This window comes from Aquarana catesbeiana, linkage group LG12 (genome assembly GCF_042186555.1).
Source record: "Aquarana catesbeiana isolate 2022-GZ linkage group LG12, ASM4218655v1, whole genome shotgun sequence".
In the NCBI taxonomy this organism is placed as follows: Eukaryota; Metazoa; Chordata; class Amphibia; order Anura; family Ranidae; genus Aquarana; species Aquarana catesbeiana.
The window spans coordinates 76,393,127-76,409,910 of record NC_133335.1 but is presented as its reverse complement, the minus strand read 5'-3'; positions in this window follow the sequence as shown (position 1 = coordinate 76,409,910).

Here is a 16,784-nt window from a genome sequence, read left to right as displayed (position 1 = left end):
TACCCTGCAATATACCCTGCAATATACCCAGCAATACTCTGCAATATACCCAGCAATACTCTGCAATATACCCTGCACTACTCTGCAATACCCCGCAATACTCCGCAATTTTTAACCACTTCCCGCCCACCGTCATATGACGTCCTTGACTTTGAGCGGGGATATCTGAATGATGCCTGCAGCTACAGGCATCATTCAGATATCAGCTTTTTCAGCCAGCGATTTCCTACACCATAAGAATGATCATAGCGGCTGTTCCACTGCTTGATCGTTCTTATGGGAGGCGAGAGGGGACGCCCCCCCTTCCCGCCACCCTCCGGTGCTTCTACCGACTCACTGCTACAATCGAAGCTGGGATCGTTTTTTTTTATTTTTTTATTTCAGGCTTCCCAGCCTAGAGGTGAGATGTGGGGTCTTATTGACCCCATATCTCACTGTAAAGAGGACCTGTCATGCCATATTCCTATTACAAGGATGTTTACATTCCTTGTAATAAAAATAAAAGTGATCAAAAATTTTTTTGGGGGGAAAAAAGTGTCAAACTAAAATAAATAAAGTAAAATGAACAATAAAAAAAAAAAAAAAATTTTGAAAGCGCCCCTGTCCGTGTGCTCGCATGCAGAAGCGAACACATACGTAAGTCCCGCCCACATATGAAAACGGTGTTCAAACCACACATGTGAGTATCACTGCGAACGTTAGAGCGAGAGCAATAATTTTGGCCCTAGACCTCCTCTGTAACTCAAAACATGTAACCAGTAAAAAATTTTAAAGCGTCACCTATGGAGATTTTTAAGTAGTGAAGTTTGGCACCATTCCACGAGCGTGTGCAATTTTGAAGGGTGACATGTTAGGTATCTATTTACTCGGCATAATTTCATCTTTCACATTATGCAAACACATTGGGCTAACTTTACTGTTTTGGTTTTTTTAAAGCACAAAACTGTTTTTTTCCCAAAAAAAACGCGTTCGAAAAATTGCTGCGCAAATACCGTGCGGGATAAAAAGTTGCAACAACCGCCATTGTATTCTCTAGGGTCTTTGCTAAAAAATATATATATATAATGTTTTGGGGTTCTATGTAATTTTCTAGCAAATAAATGATTATTTTTACATGTAGGAGAGAAATGTCAGAATTGGCCTGGGTGCTCCAGAACGCCTGGAGGTGCTCCCTGCATGTTGGGTCTCTGTATGTGGCCAGGCTGTGTAAAAGTCTCACACATGTGGTATCGCTGTACTCGGGAGGAATAGCAGAATGTGTTTTGGGGTGTAATTTGTTGTATGCATATGCTGTGTGTGAGAAATAACCTTCTAATATGACAATTTTGTGGAAAAAAAAAATAAATAAAAAAATCTTGATTTTGAAAAGAATTGTAGGAAAAGATGACAATTTCAAAAAACTCACCATGCATCTTTTCAAATACCTTGGAATGTCTTCTTTCCAAAAGGGGGTCATTTGGGGGGTATTTGTACTTTTCTGGCATGTTAGGGTCTCAAGAAATTAGGCTGTCAGTACTTCAGGTGTGACCAATTTTCAGAGATTGGCACCATAGCTTTTGGACTCTCTAACATTCACAAAGACCAAATAATATACACCAATTTGTACTTATTTTTACCAAAGATATGTAGCAGTATAAATTTTGGCCAAAATTTATGAAGAAAAATTACTAATTTGCTAAATTTTATAACAGAAACAAAGAAAAATTCATTTTTTTACCAAATTTTCAGACTTTTTTTCTTTTATAGCGCAAAAAATTAAAAAAACAGCGGTGATTAAATACCACCAAAAGAAAGCTCTATTTGTGTGACAAAAATTTCATATGGGTACAGTGTTGTATGACTGAGTAATTGTCATTCAAAATGTGAGAGCACCGAAAGCTGAAAATTGGTCTGGTTAGGAAGGGGGTTTAAGTGCCCAGTGGTCAAGTGGTTAAACTACATCTACCTGCCACCGACAAAGGAAGCCGCTTCCAGATGTAAATTTTTTGTTTAAATTTGGTCAATAATGGAGCTAAATTTTTACTAATATATTGGTTGGGGTCTTTCGACACGAATATCCCCAAGTATCTCAGTGTATCCACTACCGCCAGTTGTGGCATTCCTGATATAGTTGGGCCACTCATAGCGTCCACTGTTAAAAGCTCAGATTTCTCCCAATTTATCACTAATCCTGTGAATCTTCCAAATTCCTCCACTATACTCATTGCTTTTACTAGAGATTGCCCCGTATCCCCCAGGAAAAGCAAGACATTGTCTGCGTATAGGGCGATTCTTTCTTCCCCTGTCTTCCTCTGGAATCCACTTATCTCAGGGCATGATCTTATAGAAATAGCCAATGGTTCCATCGCAAGGGCGATGAGCAGGGGTGACAATGGGCACCCCTGTCTTGTCCCCCTCTCCAACTGGATCTTATCCGAGAGTTAATCACACACATAGGTTGGACTTGATGGACTCTTTTTTCAACCTCACCTACTATGTAACTATGTAACTATGTAACTAGTTCATTATTAATTCTAACCTTGGCACTGGGGTCAATATAGAGCATTTTTATCCAACCAATAAAAGAAGGACCAAACCCAAACCTCCCCAGGACCCACCAGATGTATCCCCACTCCAGGTTATCAAAAGCTTTGGTCACATCTAGTGATCCCTCATTCTCTAACGGGGTCTGCAGGTTCAGGAATATCCTTCTAATATTCATGCTCGTGGATCTATTAGCAATAAATCCCGTCTGATCTGGGTGGATCAGTTTTGAGGCAATTTTATTCAGCCTAGCCGCCAATACCTTAGCTAATATTTTAGCGTCTGAACATAAGGGGGAAATTGGTCTATACGAGGCTGTATCCAGCAGGTCTTTCCCCTCTTTGTGTATCACTATAATAGTTGCTTCCAGCATCGAGGCAGGCAGTCTTCCCTCCGTAGCCGCTCCCCTCAGCGCTTTAAGCAACTCTGGGAGTAGTATTCCTCCATAGTATTTATACGTCTCCGTCGGGAGTCCATCTGGACCAGGAGACTTTTGATTTACCATTCCAGCTACTGCCTGCTGTAGTTCTACAAGAGTTATTGGGGAATCCAGCTCATCTCTTTCCCCTTGTGTAATGGTCGGTATCTCTAGTTTCCCCAAGAAACCATCCATTACTCCGTCCACCCCCCACCCCCCTGCGAGGTGTAAAAAATGTGTCTATTATCTCTGAGGTAAGAGAGGTAATCTCTCTTCCTATTGTCCTAATGGTAGAGATGGTGGAGGGGGAAGAATTAGACTTCGCTAATTGCGCCAGCATTCCTCCCACACTTTCACCCTCCCCAAAGGTGCATTGCTTCTGAAACAGTCGTCTGTTCTCAACTTTCCTTGTAGTTACTATCTTATATTTTTGTTGTTTGTCTAACCATATCTTTCTTGTCTCCGGGGATGGATCAGTTACATAGTTATCTTCAGCCACTACCTCCTCCCTTCGGATATTTTCCTGCCATTCCCTAGATTTTTTCTTAAATTTAGCAACTTGCTGGATCAGAATACCTGACTTCAAGGTATCCCAAAGTATTCCAGCCGCTACTATACCTTCGTTAAACTCGAAAAACTCTCTCAGTTTAGGCAGGACCTCGTCTGTTTTCTTAATCTCTCTTAATTCAAGCCAGAATGGGCTTATTTTCCTAGCCTTCTGAGCACTTTTCCCTCCTAGTTTCAATGTTACCACCATAGGTGAGCGATCGGATACCCCTCTTGGTAAATATACTATATGTTCTATAATTTGCAATGCTCTACTATTTCCCAGGGCCATATTTATACTGGAGAGCGTGGAATACGAGCTTGAACAACAAGAGTATTGCTGGAGGTCTGGGTTCCGCGCTCTCCACATATCCATCAGCCCTGTTTCCTCTAAGAATTGTCTCAAATGGCTCTTCTCTGTGGGCCCCGACTGTACCCATATAGGAAACCTATCCATCTTTTTATCCAAGACCTCATTAAAATCTTCTTACATCTTCCTTATTTAAGATAAATTCATTTAGTCTCAACATGCCATTTTAAAAGGTGGAGGGATAAAAATATTTGCAACCACATACATTCTATTCTCAATTGAACAGTAAAGAAAACTAGAAAAGCTACAATTTCTGGGGAAATTGTGTGAAGTGTTCTTGCCTTCACCAGTAGTCTACAACTGGAGTGGGCGGCGTAACTGGGAGGAGTGGCTTGAGTAACTGTTGTGTGGTTGGAGTGGCTGGAGTAACTGTGGAAAGGTTGGAGTGGGCAGAGTAACTTTATGGAGTGGGCAGAGTAACTGTGTGGAGTGTTTGGAGTGAGTAACAATAGTAAACATTACACTAACCAATTGATTGATCAAGTTTAAAAAGTGCACATGACAAGCTTGATAGAGTGAGAAATGCATTTCAACTTTTATTTATTTATATAGCACATTTAATTGCAATGTTGTTGCCCAAAGTGCTTCACAGTTACATTAAAACATACATTTATAAAAACATTAGCAGCATTAGAATGGAGGTGAAGGTGTGCTATCTGTTTGATGATAATCAGTGTTTACAACCACTGTTTCCTGGCAACGCTCATGCCCTGTTTATGCAGGCTCTAAGAGTGTTCGCAACCACTGCTTAAAACACAATACACAGGATCATGATAGCTGTAATAACTGTGCAGTACTTCAAATGGTCGTACTTTATATATAAATCCTACAGCAAAGAGCAAAGAGCTATATTGTGAGAATCACAAGACCCAGACCTAGATTTTGATGTATAGTATGTCTCTGAAATATTAACCACTTAAGGACAAGCCTCGTTTTGGAATTTAGGTGTTTACATGTTTAAAACAGGTTTTTTTGCTAGAAAATTACTTAGAACCCCCAAACATTATATATTGTTTTTTTTTTCTACCACCCTAGAGAATAAAATGGCAGTCATTGCAATACTTTTTTTCACATCGCAGCGGTCTTACAAGCGTGCTTTTTTTGGAAAAAAATTTTGAAAAAAATATAAGACAACAGTAAAGTTAGCCCAATTTTTTTTATATTGTGAAAGATAATGTTATGCCGAGTAAATTGATACCCAACATGTCACCCTTCAAAATTGCGCCCGCTCGTGGAATGGCGTCAAACTTTTACCCTCAAAAATCTCCATAGGCGAAGTTTAAAAATTCTACAGGTTGCATTTGAGCGGGGATATCTGAATGATGCCTGCAGCTACAGTAACTGTGTGGAGTGTTTGGAGTGAGTAACAATAGTAAACATTACACTAACCAATTGATTGATCAAGTTTAAAAAGTGCACATGACAAGCTTGATAGAGTGAGAAATGCATTTCAACTTTTATTTATTTATATAGCACATTTAATTGCAATGTTGTTGCCCAAAGTGCTTCACAGTTACATTAAAACATACATTTATAAAAACATTAGCAGCATTAGAATGGAGGTGAAGGTGTGCTATCTGTTTGATGATAATCAGTGTTTACAACCACTGTTTCCTGGCAACGCTCATGCCCTGTTTATGCAGGCTCTAAGAGTGTTCGCAACCACTGCTTAAAACACAATACACAGGATCATGATAGCTGTAATAACTGTGCAGTACTTCAAATGGTCGTACTTTATATATAAATCCTACAGCAAAGAGCAAAGAGCTATATTGTGAGAATCACAAGACCCAGACCTAGATTTTGATGTATAGTATGTCTCTGAAATATTAACCACTTAAGGACAAGCCTCGTTTTGGAATTTAGGTGTTTACATGTTTAAAACAGGTTTTTTTGCTAGAAAATTACTTAGAACCCCCAAACATTATATATTGTTTTTTTTTTCTACCACCCTAGAGAATAAAATGGCAGTCATTGCAATACTTTTTTTCACATCGCAGCGGTCTTACAAGCGTGCTTTTTTTGGAAAAAAATTTTGAAAAAAATATAAGACAACAGTAAAGTTAGCCCAATTTTTTTTATATTGTGAAAGATAATGTTATGCCGAGTAAATTGATACCCAACATGTCACCCTTCAAAATTGCGCCCGCTCGTGGAATGGCGTCAAACTTTTACCCTCAAAAATCTCCATAGGCGAAGTTTAAAAATTCTACAGGTTGCATGTTTTGCGTTACAGAGGAGGTCTAGGGCTAGAATTATTGCTCTCCCTCTAACGATCGCGGCAATACCTCACATGTGTGGTTTGACGACCATTATGGAGATGAGTGGGCACTATCTTCCCCTCAATCGTCTCCATGCACAGCTAGGCAACAGACGCGATCGCCTCTGCCGCTGCCGACGGCTCCGGTAAGCGGCTGGTGGACACTGGATCGTGGTGGGAGGGGGGGCCCTCTCCCGCCACTGATAAAAGTGATCTTGCGTGCGAATCTGCCGCAGAGACCACTTTTATCTTGTAGCCAACCACCGGCCGAAAACGAGGATACCGGAGTTATGGCAGCTAACTGCTGCCATAACAAGGATATCCGCCACCAAACTTAGGACCTATATGTACATGCGGCGGTCAGCAAGTGGTTAAAAATGAAGGCACAGTCGCAGTTTAGATATTCCCCTTCAAATTTGAAGTGGCTAGAGTGGAGTTTCAATGAATGTCAATGGACGGCATGAGTTGCAAACAAATGGTCATATTGTGAAAACTATCAGGACTATGGCTTAGCCGTGGACATGTTTAGTGGCAGCAGGGATAGCTGAACGTTTTGATATAAGATTTGTGTAGGTGGGCTTGAAAATGAGGGAGTGGTGGTAGTTTAGAAATCATGTCCTGATTTTTCAGCTTTTGTCAGCTCCCACTCTAGTTTTGAACATTTCGCCATTCATTCTAATGGGACCAATCTCGTCACAAAAATGAAAATATTTCGTGAACCATTCAGCGAAACGATCCACAAAGTAATAGCGCACCAATCGGGAACAATCCGCACGTCTATGTAGTGTAAAAGCTGTGGGAGGAGTTAGGGTGGTAAATTTGGCTATAATAAGAATAATATATATATGAGATAACAGTAAGTGGTCTTGCTATGCAAGAACACTTAAATATAGCGACCCCCTTCATCTATGCTGACCTGTCTGCAGGAAAAAGCCCCTGTTCTTACCATAGTACTTACCCCTCTAGAATAAGAGGAGTATACCAAGCAGTACTGAAGTTGATATTTCCTACGCTTCAATTGCGAGATTGTATGTTTTGTTAGGTGTGTTTCCTGCAGACAGATCAGCTCAATTCCATATCTCTCCAGCACAGTAAATACTACTGCTTTTTTAACCGGGTTACCCAATCCCCTAACATTACAAGATCTTATAATGAGTGTTTTAGCCTGCATCTAAAGGCGGAAGAAATATAATAAGCTGTCGAAAATACCATTTCAAACATAAATTCGTATAAAAATCAAATCTTGTCTGTGCATTACACCCCTTAATTCTATATGTTCTACCTCTGTGTGTATCTCTCTTTTGTATTATCTATCATTATGCAATTTGTCATTACTACTAACAGGTAATAATGCAATAATGAAAATTCAAAAAATAACTTCATATAAATTTTAAGCACTCTCTTTCTATTACTGCCGTTGATCCCCTGTGTACTGTGCTGTAACCACTGTGTATATTTCATTATTATGTTATCCTCTAGTATATACTTTATTATTGAGCTTTCATTCAATCTGCATTTCCCCTCTACTAAAAAGTGAACTGTTCCACTATCTCCCCCTTTCCCTATCCTCTGTCCCCCCACCCTGCCACCCAAACTCCCTCCCAGACCCCCCCCCCCACCTATCTAGGTGTACCCTAAGGGGCTTTTCTGTGACTATATCAACACCCACTCATCATATGTGTTATCTGTTTGCAATATTACAAAAGAAATTCAAACATTATCACCAATTCCCCTCTCTCCTCCTCTCAGTTTGTTTGCAGTTTTTCCTTGTTCTCTTCCAACCATGACCCCGCTATGACCGGGGAATCAAAGATCTGGGTTCCTCCCAGTGCATAGTCGTGCTGGGTAAAGCAGAGCATAAGTCAACTTTTTGAAGGGTACTTTTAATCTCTGTAAATTCAGCTCTACGCCTCCGCAGTTCAGGCGAGAAATAGTGATATCTTAGTGCCTTTGAAAAAAAAGTTCCCTGCCTCACTTGCCTTCCATAGCAGGTCACTTTATCTTTATAGTTAAGAAATTTCACCAATAATGGCCTTGGATATCCTCCTGGTGGTGGAGCCCGAAAAGGAACTCACTGTGCTCTTTCAATTGAGAACATTGCTGAAAATGTCTCTTTTTCAAAAAGATCAATAAACCATTTTTCTGGGAACTCTATGGGATTAGTACCATAACTCCTTTCAGGCAACCCCACCAACCGCACATTGGTAATTTTTAACAAGATTCAATTACAATATGACTTGTCGCAATTGTATACGCTATATTATTATTTTCTTTATTTGCTATTTTTTTCCCAGAAAAGTGGAGTTACCCTTTAAGCATGCGCCTGAAATAGCTGGAATAGCCTCTTGCAGGAGGGAGTTGTTATTGGCAACCTCTCCATGAGCTGTCCATCTCCCATAGCAACCGGAGCAGATTTGCACTGCAGAGGTCCCCAGCCTGAGCCCAGGTATAGAAGAGGAAGAGTTAATGAAGTGCACGCACAGCGGGACCCCATACTGCTTCTGGGAGTGAGGTAGCAGTGATACGCTGGATAGGTGGATGTGGACAAGGCTTGGCATGTCCCTCCTAGATGCAAATCACAGAGACAGTGTACATTACATAGTTACATACATAGTTACATAGTAGGTGATGTTGAAAAAAGACACAAGTCCATCAAGTCCAACCTATGTGTGTGATTATGTGTCAGTATTACATTACATATCCCTGTATGTTGCGGTCATTCAGGTGATTATCTAATAGTTTCTTGAAGCTATCAATGCTCCCCGCTGAGACCACCGCCTGTGGAAGGGAATTCCACATCCTTGCCGCTCTTACAGTAAAGAACCCGCTACGTAGTTTAAGGTTAAACCTCTTTTCTTCTAATTGTAATGAGTGGCCATGAGTCTTATTAAACTCTCTTCTGCGAAAAAGTTTTATCCCTATTGTGGGGTCACCAGTACAGTATTTGTAAATTGAAATCATATCCCCTCTCAAGCGTCTCTTCTCCAGAGAGAATAAGTTCAGTGCTCGCAACCTTTCCTCATAACTAAGATCCTCCAGACCCTTTATTAGCTTTGTTGCCCTTCTTTGTACTCGCTCCATTTCCAGTACATCCCTCCTGAGGACTGGTGCCCAGAACTGGACAGCATACTCCAGGTGCGGCCGGACCAGAGTCTTGTAGAGTGGGAGAATTATCGTTTTATCTCTGGAGTTGATCCCCCTTTTAATGCATGCCAATATTCTGTTTGCTTTATTAGCAGCAGCTTGGCATTGCATGCCCTTGCTGAGCCTATCATCTACTAGGACCCCCAGGTCCTTTTCCATCCTAGATTCCCCCAGAGGTTCTCCCCCCAGTGTATAGATTGCATTCATATTTTTGCAACCCAAATGCATTATTTTACATTTTTCTACATTGAACCTCATTTGCCATGTAGTCGCCCACCCCATTAATTTGTTCAGGTCTTTTTGCAAGATTTCCACATCCTGCGGAGAAGTTATTGCCCTGCTTAGCTTAGTATCGTCTGCAAATACAGAGATTGAACTGTTTATCCCATCCTCCAGGTCGTTTATGAACAAATTAAATAGGATTGGTCCCAGCACAGAACCCTGGGGAACCCCACTACCCACCCCTGACCATTCTGAGTACTCCCCATTTATCACCACCCTCTGAACACGCCCTTGTAGCCAGTTTTCAATCCATGTACTCACTCTATGGTCCATGCCAACGCACCTTATTTTGTACAGTAAACGTTTATGGGGAACTGTGTCAAATGCTTTTGCAAAATCCAGATACACCACGTCTACGGGCCTTCCTTTATCTAGATGGCAACTCACCTCCTCATAGAAGGTTAATAGATTGGTTTGGCAAGAACGATTCTTCATGAATCCATGATGATTACTGCTAATGATATCATTCTTATTACTAAAATCTTGTATATAGTCCCTTATCATCCCCTCCAAGAGTTTACATACTATTGATGTTAGGCTAACTGGTCTGTAATTCCCAGGGATGTTTTTTGGGCCCTTTTTAAATATTGGTGCTACATTGGCTTTTCTCCAATCAGCTGGTACCATTCCAGTCAATAGACTGTCTGTAAAAATTAGGAACAACGGTCTGGCAATCACCTGACTGAGTTCCCTAAGTACCCTCGGATGCAAGCCATCTGGTCCCGGTGATTTATTAATGTTAAGTTTCTCAAGTCTAATTTTAATTCCGTCCTCTGTTAACCATGTAGGTGCTTCCTGTGTTGTGTCATGAGGATAAACACTGCAGTTTTGGTTACTGAAGCCCCCCGATTCACGCGTGAAGACTGAGGAGAAGAATGAATTCAATACCTTTGCCATCTCCCCATCCTTTGTAACCAGATGTCCTTCCTCATTCTTTATGGGGCCAATATGGTCTGTCCTCCCTTTTTTACTGTTTACATACTTAAAGAATTTCTTGGGATTTTTTTGCTCTCCTCCGCTATGTGTCTTTCATGTTCTATCTTAGCCGTCCTAATTGCACCCTTACATTTCTTATTGCATTCTTTATAAATTCTGAATGCTGAGGATGATCCCTCAACCTTGTATTTTTTGAAGGCCTTCTCCTTTGCTTTTATATGCATTTTTACATTGGAGTTAAGCCATCCAGGAAGTTTATTCGCTCTTTTAAATTTATTACCCAATGGGATACATTGGCTAATGCCCTTATTGAATATGCTCTTAAAGCAAACCCATCTCTCCTCCGTATTCTTTGTTCCTAATATTTTATCCCAATTTATGCCTTTTAGCAAGGTTTGTAGTTTAGGGAAGTTGGCTCTTTTGAAATTCAGTGTCTTTGTGTTCCCTTCATGTTTCCTATTTGTGTGATTTATACTGAAACTAACTGACCTGTGATCGCTGTTACCTAAATTGCCCCTTATTTCCACATCTGTGATCAGGTCTGTATTGTTGGTAATCAGTAGATCCAGTAATGTTTTATTTCTAGTTGGTGTGTCTACCATCTGACCCATAAAATTGTCCTGCAAGACATTAAGGAACTGGCGAGCCTTAAATGAATGCGCGGTTCCCTCCGCCCAGTCTATGTCTGGATAATTAAAATCCCCCATTATGATAACACTTCCCATCCTTGCTGCTAATCCAATTTGTGATAGGAGATCCGTCTCCACTTCCTCCCTCAGGTTAGGGGGCCTAAAGCATACTACCAGTATTATTTTCCCCTTAGCTTCATCCCTTTGGAGCTCTACCCATAAATACATACATTGACACGGGGACCTGAGAGTTAACTGGAGAACAGTTACGGTGCAAGTGTACACACTGTATGTTCATCTTTAACAGCAGAGGCCTGCCTTAAGGTCCTCAGCCTTGTCCCTGGGGCATTGATGAAGATGGTGCAAGAGTAAAGTTACTCCCTGTATAATAAAGTGAACCTGTCATAGGTGCCTAGCGTAACCCAGAAGAAGCCACCCCGGGGTAGGCCTCTCATGTGACCCTTGCTTGGCGCCCAATGAGGTGAGGAACTAGGAGGAAGTACCAACCGCCTACACTGCATTAAGGTAAACAAAAACATTTGGCCAAGAACTGCTAGCACTGACAGGGGAAGGCACCCCTCACTGGACCCACACACCCGAAGGGTCTTAAATAGGAGCCCACCATTATAGGATTGCCCTTGGACATTGATCCTCACCTATTACACCTTCTGATATCGGCAATTCAATACACGCACTAGTCTTACATAGCCCTGGTCTGGCACTTACCAAAATACGTTATTTAACCCCAGGGGCTATGGGTGCTATCTGAACACAGAGTCATTCCTTTTGGAGTACGAGGTACTCATAATGGCCTGTTCTGGTATTAAACACAGTTTTCCACTTGTCTCCCTCCTTAATCCTCACGAGATTGTATGCCCCTCTCAAATCAAGCTTCGTAAAAACTGTTGCTCCCTTGAAGTGGTCAAATACCTCCGTAATCAATGGGATCGGATAGGCATTCTTAATAGTGAAACGATAGAGACCCCTATAATCAATACAAGGTCTCAGTTCACCACTCTCTTTCTTAACAAAGAAGAAACCAGCACCAGCAGGTGACGAGGATTTGCGGATAAAACCGCGAGAAAGTGCGTCTGCAACATACTCCTCCATGGCCTTATCCTCCAAGACAGACAAAGGGTAAACCTGGCCACGAGGGGGTATGGCACCAGATTGAAGGTCAATTGCGCAATCATACGACCGGTGTGGAGGCAAACTACCGGCTTTGACAAAGACATCACTAAAATCGTGGTACTCCTCCGACAGGGAGGAGAGAGAAGAAGTGCACAGGATCTTGGCTACCTTCTGGAAGCATGTCTTACTGCATTGTGGCGACCAGGAGAGAATCTCAGCATGGAAACTTAGGTGAGGAAATAACTTGGAATTGGATTATCTCATGGTGAAGAGCCCCTACGGAAATGGACAATGGAACAGTTTCATTAGTCACATGGGCAGGCTGTAGAGGTTTTCCGTCAAGAGCCTCAATGGCAAGTGGAGTGTCACGCAGCTGCAGTGGAATCGAGTGCTTCAATACAAAGGCAGCATCAATGAACAGGCCTCGATTACAACCTGTATCTTGATGGATGACTCAGCCCAAGAAAGGGTAACCGAAACCAGGGGCTTATCCTTCTGTATAACTGGGGACGAAATAACGCCACCTAAAGTCTGTCCGTGACAGGACCTCAAGGTTTGGGCGTTCCCTGGACGGGTAGGACAAGACTTCAAAAAGTGACCTGCCTGGCCACAATGAAGGCACAATCTCTCCCTCCTCCTAAGGGTTCTCTCATCCACAGAGAGACGCATGAAGCCCAAGTGCATGGGTTCATCTTCACTGACCGACTCGGTACCAGGAGGCATGGGAGGTGAGGGAGGCAAGGGTAGGACTGCAAAGTTCAGTGACAAATATACAGGAGGCTTCCGCAAGCGCTCCTTAAAAGGGAGTTTCTGGAGTCAATGAGGATGGCAAACGTGATCAACCACGAGGGCCTCATTGTTCCAAACAATCTCTGCTACCAGAGTACGGAATTCAATGGCGTAATTGGCAATAGTTCTCGTACTCTGTTTGATGGACATGAGGCACTTGGCAGCAGAAGCGAAGTATGGGGGAACGTGAAATACCCCTTTAAAGGAAGCCACAAACTCAGGGTAACTCAAGACAACAGGTTTTTGCGTCTCCCATAGAGGTTTTGCGCAGGCCAAGGCTCTCTCAGAAAGCAAAGATATCACAAAACCTACTTTGCTTCTGTCCGTGGGAAACGCCTGGGGCAACATCTCAAAGTATATCTCAACCTGGTTGAGAAACCCTCTGCATTGGACTGGATCGCGTACCAAATCGCTTGGGAAGCTGAGCAGAACGAAACATACCTCTAATAGAGGTAATACTCAAGGCGGGTGCCTGCACAGAGACTGGAGAAGCAGCAGGGACGGCCTGCAACACAGGTTGTACCAGAGCAGCCACAGTGGGAGATTCCAGTTGAGCCGTGTGACTCAGGAGCATTTGTAATGCCATGGCAAACTGATCCATGCAGTGATCCTGCTCATCCAATCTGGAAAAAATAGGCCTTCGCCTACTGTCAGAATCCATGAATCAGACTGGGACAGAAGTAAAGTTAAATTTCACTTGTTTAATACTAATAAAAAAAAAGTAAACATAGTCAAAACATAGCCAGAGTTCAGGAACCAGGAACGGATCAGGCAAGCCAAAACATCAGGGAGCCAGAGATGAGCGTAGTAGAACAGGGAGCAGGAACTGGAGCCAGAAGGAAAGATCATATCTTCTGTCTTGTATACAGCTATATACACCCATCTTCCTTCCTGTATTCCTCCATCATCACTAACTGCACACTGCAGATATACATAATCTGTCATGTATATATAGCTGTATATACCCACTTTCCTTCCTGTATATAGAGACCTTCCTCCATCATCACTGACTGCAGATATACATCATCTATCCTGTATACAGCTATATACACCCACCTTCCTTCCTGTATATACTAATACTATCCACCTCCTCTATATACACATACTTTACATCCTCCGTACTTTACAGGCCACATTTGATGGGCACATGCCTGCGCTTTATGGGATAATGACTAAGCCCACCCCCTTCATGACATTATTGAAAAGGGACGGAGCATGGGTGACCTTAACCACTTGCCGACCGTTGCGCGCCGATATACGGCGGCACAGTGGCAGCGGTGGCCAAATGGCCGTACCTGTACATCCCCTTTAATGCCTGCTAGCATTTCCCCATTCTGCCTAGTGATATGACAGAGATCAGATCACTGTTCCCTGTCATCGGAAGCAGTGATCTCTATCATGTCAGTGGAAGCCCACCCTCCCCCCCAGTTAGAATCACTCTCTAGGACACACCTAACCCCTTGATCACCCCCTAGTGTTTATCCCCTTTCCTGCCAGTGTCATTTACACAGTAATCAGTGCATTTTTATAGCACTGATCGCTGTATAAATGACAATGGTCCCAAAATAGTGTCAAAAGTGTCCGATGAGTCCACCATAATGTCGCAGTCACGATAAAAATCGCAGATCGCCGCTATTACTAATAAAAAAAATAAATAATAAAAAAATTAAAATGCCATAAAACTATCCCCTATTTTGTAGATGCTATAACTTTTGCGCAAACCAATCAATATACGCTTATTGCGTTTTTTTTACCAAACATATGTAGAAAAATACATATCGGCCTAAACTGAGGAAAATAATTGTTTTTTTATATATTTTTGGGGGATATTTATTATAGCAAAAAGTAAAAAATATTGCTTTTTTTTTTCAAAATTCCGGGGCTGAAGCTGTGAAAATGATGCCCACCACCTGAAAAAAGTTCTGCGGATGCCCATGTCTGCGTACTTCACTCATCAATTCAGTTAGAGATTTCTGTGGGTTAGACAGGTAGAGCAACAGATCATCCACATATGCTGAAATCTTGTGTTCCATTGCTCCAACCTGGATCCCTACTATCTTCCTGTGTTTCCTGACCATACACAGAAATGGTTCCAGCACCATTGCAAACAGTAATGGAGACAAAGGACACCCCTGCCTCGTCCCATTCCGTATATTAAAGTAATCTGATAGTCTACCATTTACCTTGGCCCTTGCCCTAGTATCTGCAAACAATGCCAATATCCATCCCATCATCTTTTCTCCTAGACCCATTTCCCTGAAAACTTCAGTCATGAAGATCTAATTCACCCTATCAAAAGCTTTTTCCACTTCCATTGATAATATCACACTTGGGGTCTGATCTGGTCCATTTTGTACCCAGTGTAATACATGCAGGGCTCGGATAGTATTGTCTCTGATCTCTCGGCCCTTCATGAAACCTGTCTGGTCTGGATTAACCAACCTTACTATATGATCTTGCAATCAGAGGGATATGATCTTTGCCAACATATTAGTGTCTGAATTAAGGAGGGAAATGGGTCTATAATTAGCACAATGTTAAGGGTCCTTCCGGGCTTTCGGGAGGACCGTCACATATGCCAGTAAAGCTTCTGGGGGGCAAAGGGTTATGGGCTGTAATTGAGTTAATGTACTTACAAAGGGAGGACGACAGCATTGGCCAGAATTTTTTTTTATAGTAGGTGTTTGTGAAGCCATCAGACCCTGGACTTTTACCCTTTGACAGTGTTGCCACCACAGCATTCAACTCCTCAATGGTAATTGGCCGCTCCATTTTTTTCCATGACCTCTGGAGGAAGACCAGAGGCCTTTAAATATTCCCTAATCCTACCCTCCTGTCCTTCCCCAGCACTCCCCACAGGCATTGGGCCTATATTGTACAATGCTCTATAAAAGCAATGAAATTCAGCGGCTCTTGAATGAGTATCTACTATCTGTTTATTATGACCCCTTAACGTATGGACATGGCGTGAATCTTGTTGCTTCTTTAACTGTCTTGCCATCAACCTACCCCCCTTATTTCCTTGTTCATAAAAACGATGATCAAAATACCTATGTTTATTTCTGACTTTCCAGTCTAGACACTGAGAAAGATCACTCCGTAGTGTCTCCAGTTTCTGGGCATCTACAGGGTCTAGGTGAGCTTTATGTTTAACTTCAAGCTGGTGTATTTCTTCTAAAAATGTCCATGATCTCCTTCTGTCTCCTTTCTAATACGAGATCCCTGTGAAATCAATTCCCCTCTAATAACCGCCTTATGGGCCTCCCACACTGCTTGATCTGACACCTCACCGGGCATATTAATCTCAAAATATAATGCCAATATACGGGATAGGGAATCCACGGCCAGCCTATAATCCAAAATGGACTCATTCAGCCTCCATGTCCCCCCTACCAGCTGGAACCAAACAGAAAGGGTTATAGGAGCCTGGTCAGATATTGTAATTGATTCAATATTAGAGGAACTCACATGATTCAAATAGAACTGATCCACCATTAGTAGATCAATCCGTGAATATGATTCATGGATTTTAAAATAAAAACTATAATCCCTTTCCCTGTTATTCAGCACCCGCCAGCTGTCCACTAAATGAAGTGAGCGTAAGCATTGTTTAATGTGTTTTAGAGCTCTAAAAGACAAAAAAGTTTTGCCCGCTGAGGTGTCCAGACCAGGATCTAAAGTAATAATAAAATCACATCCCAATATCAAAAAGCTTTCCCTGAATTTACCCAGTATTTCCAAAGTTTTAAATATAAA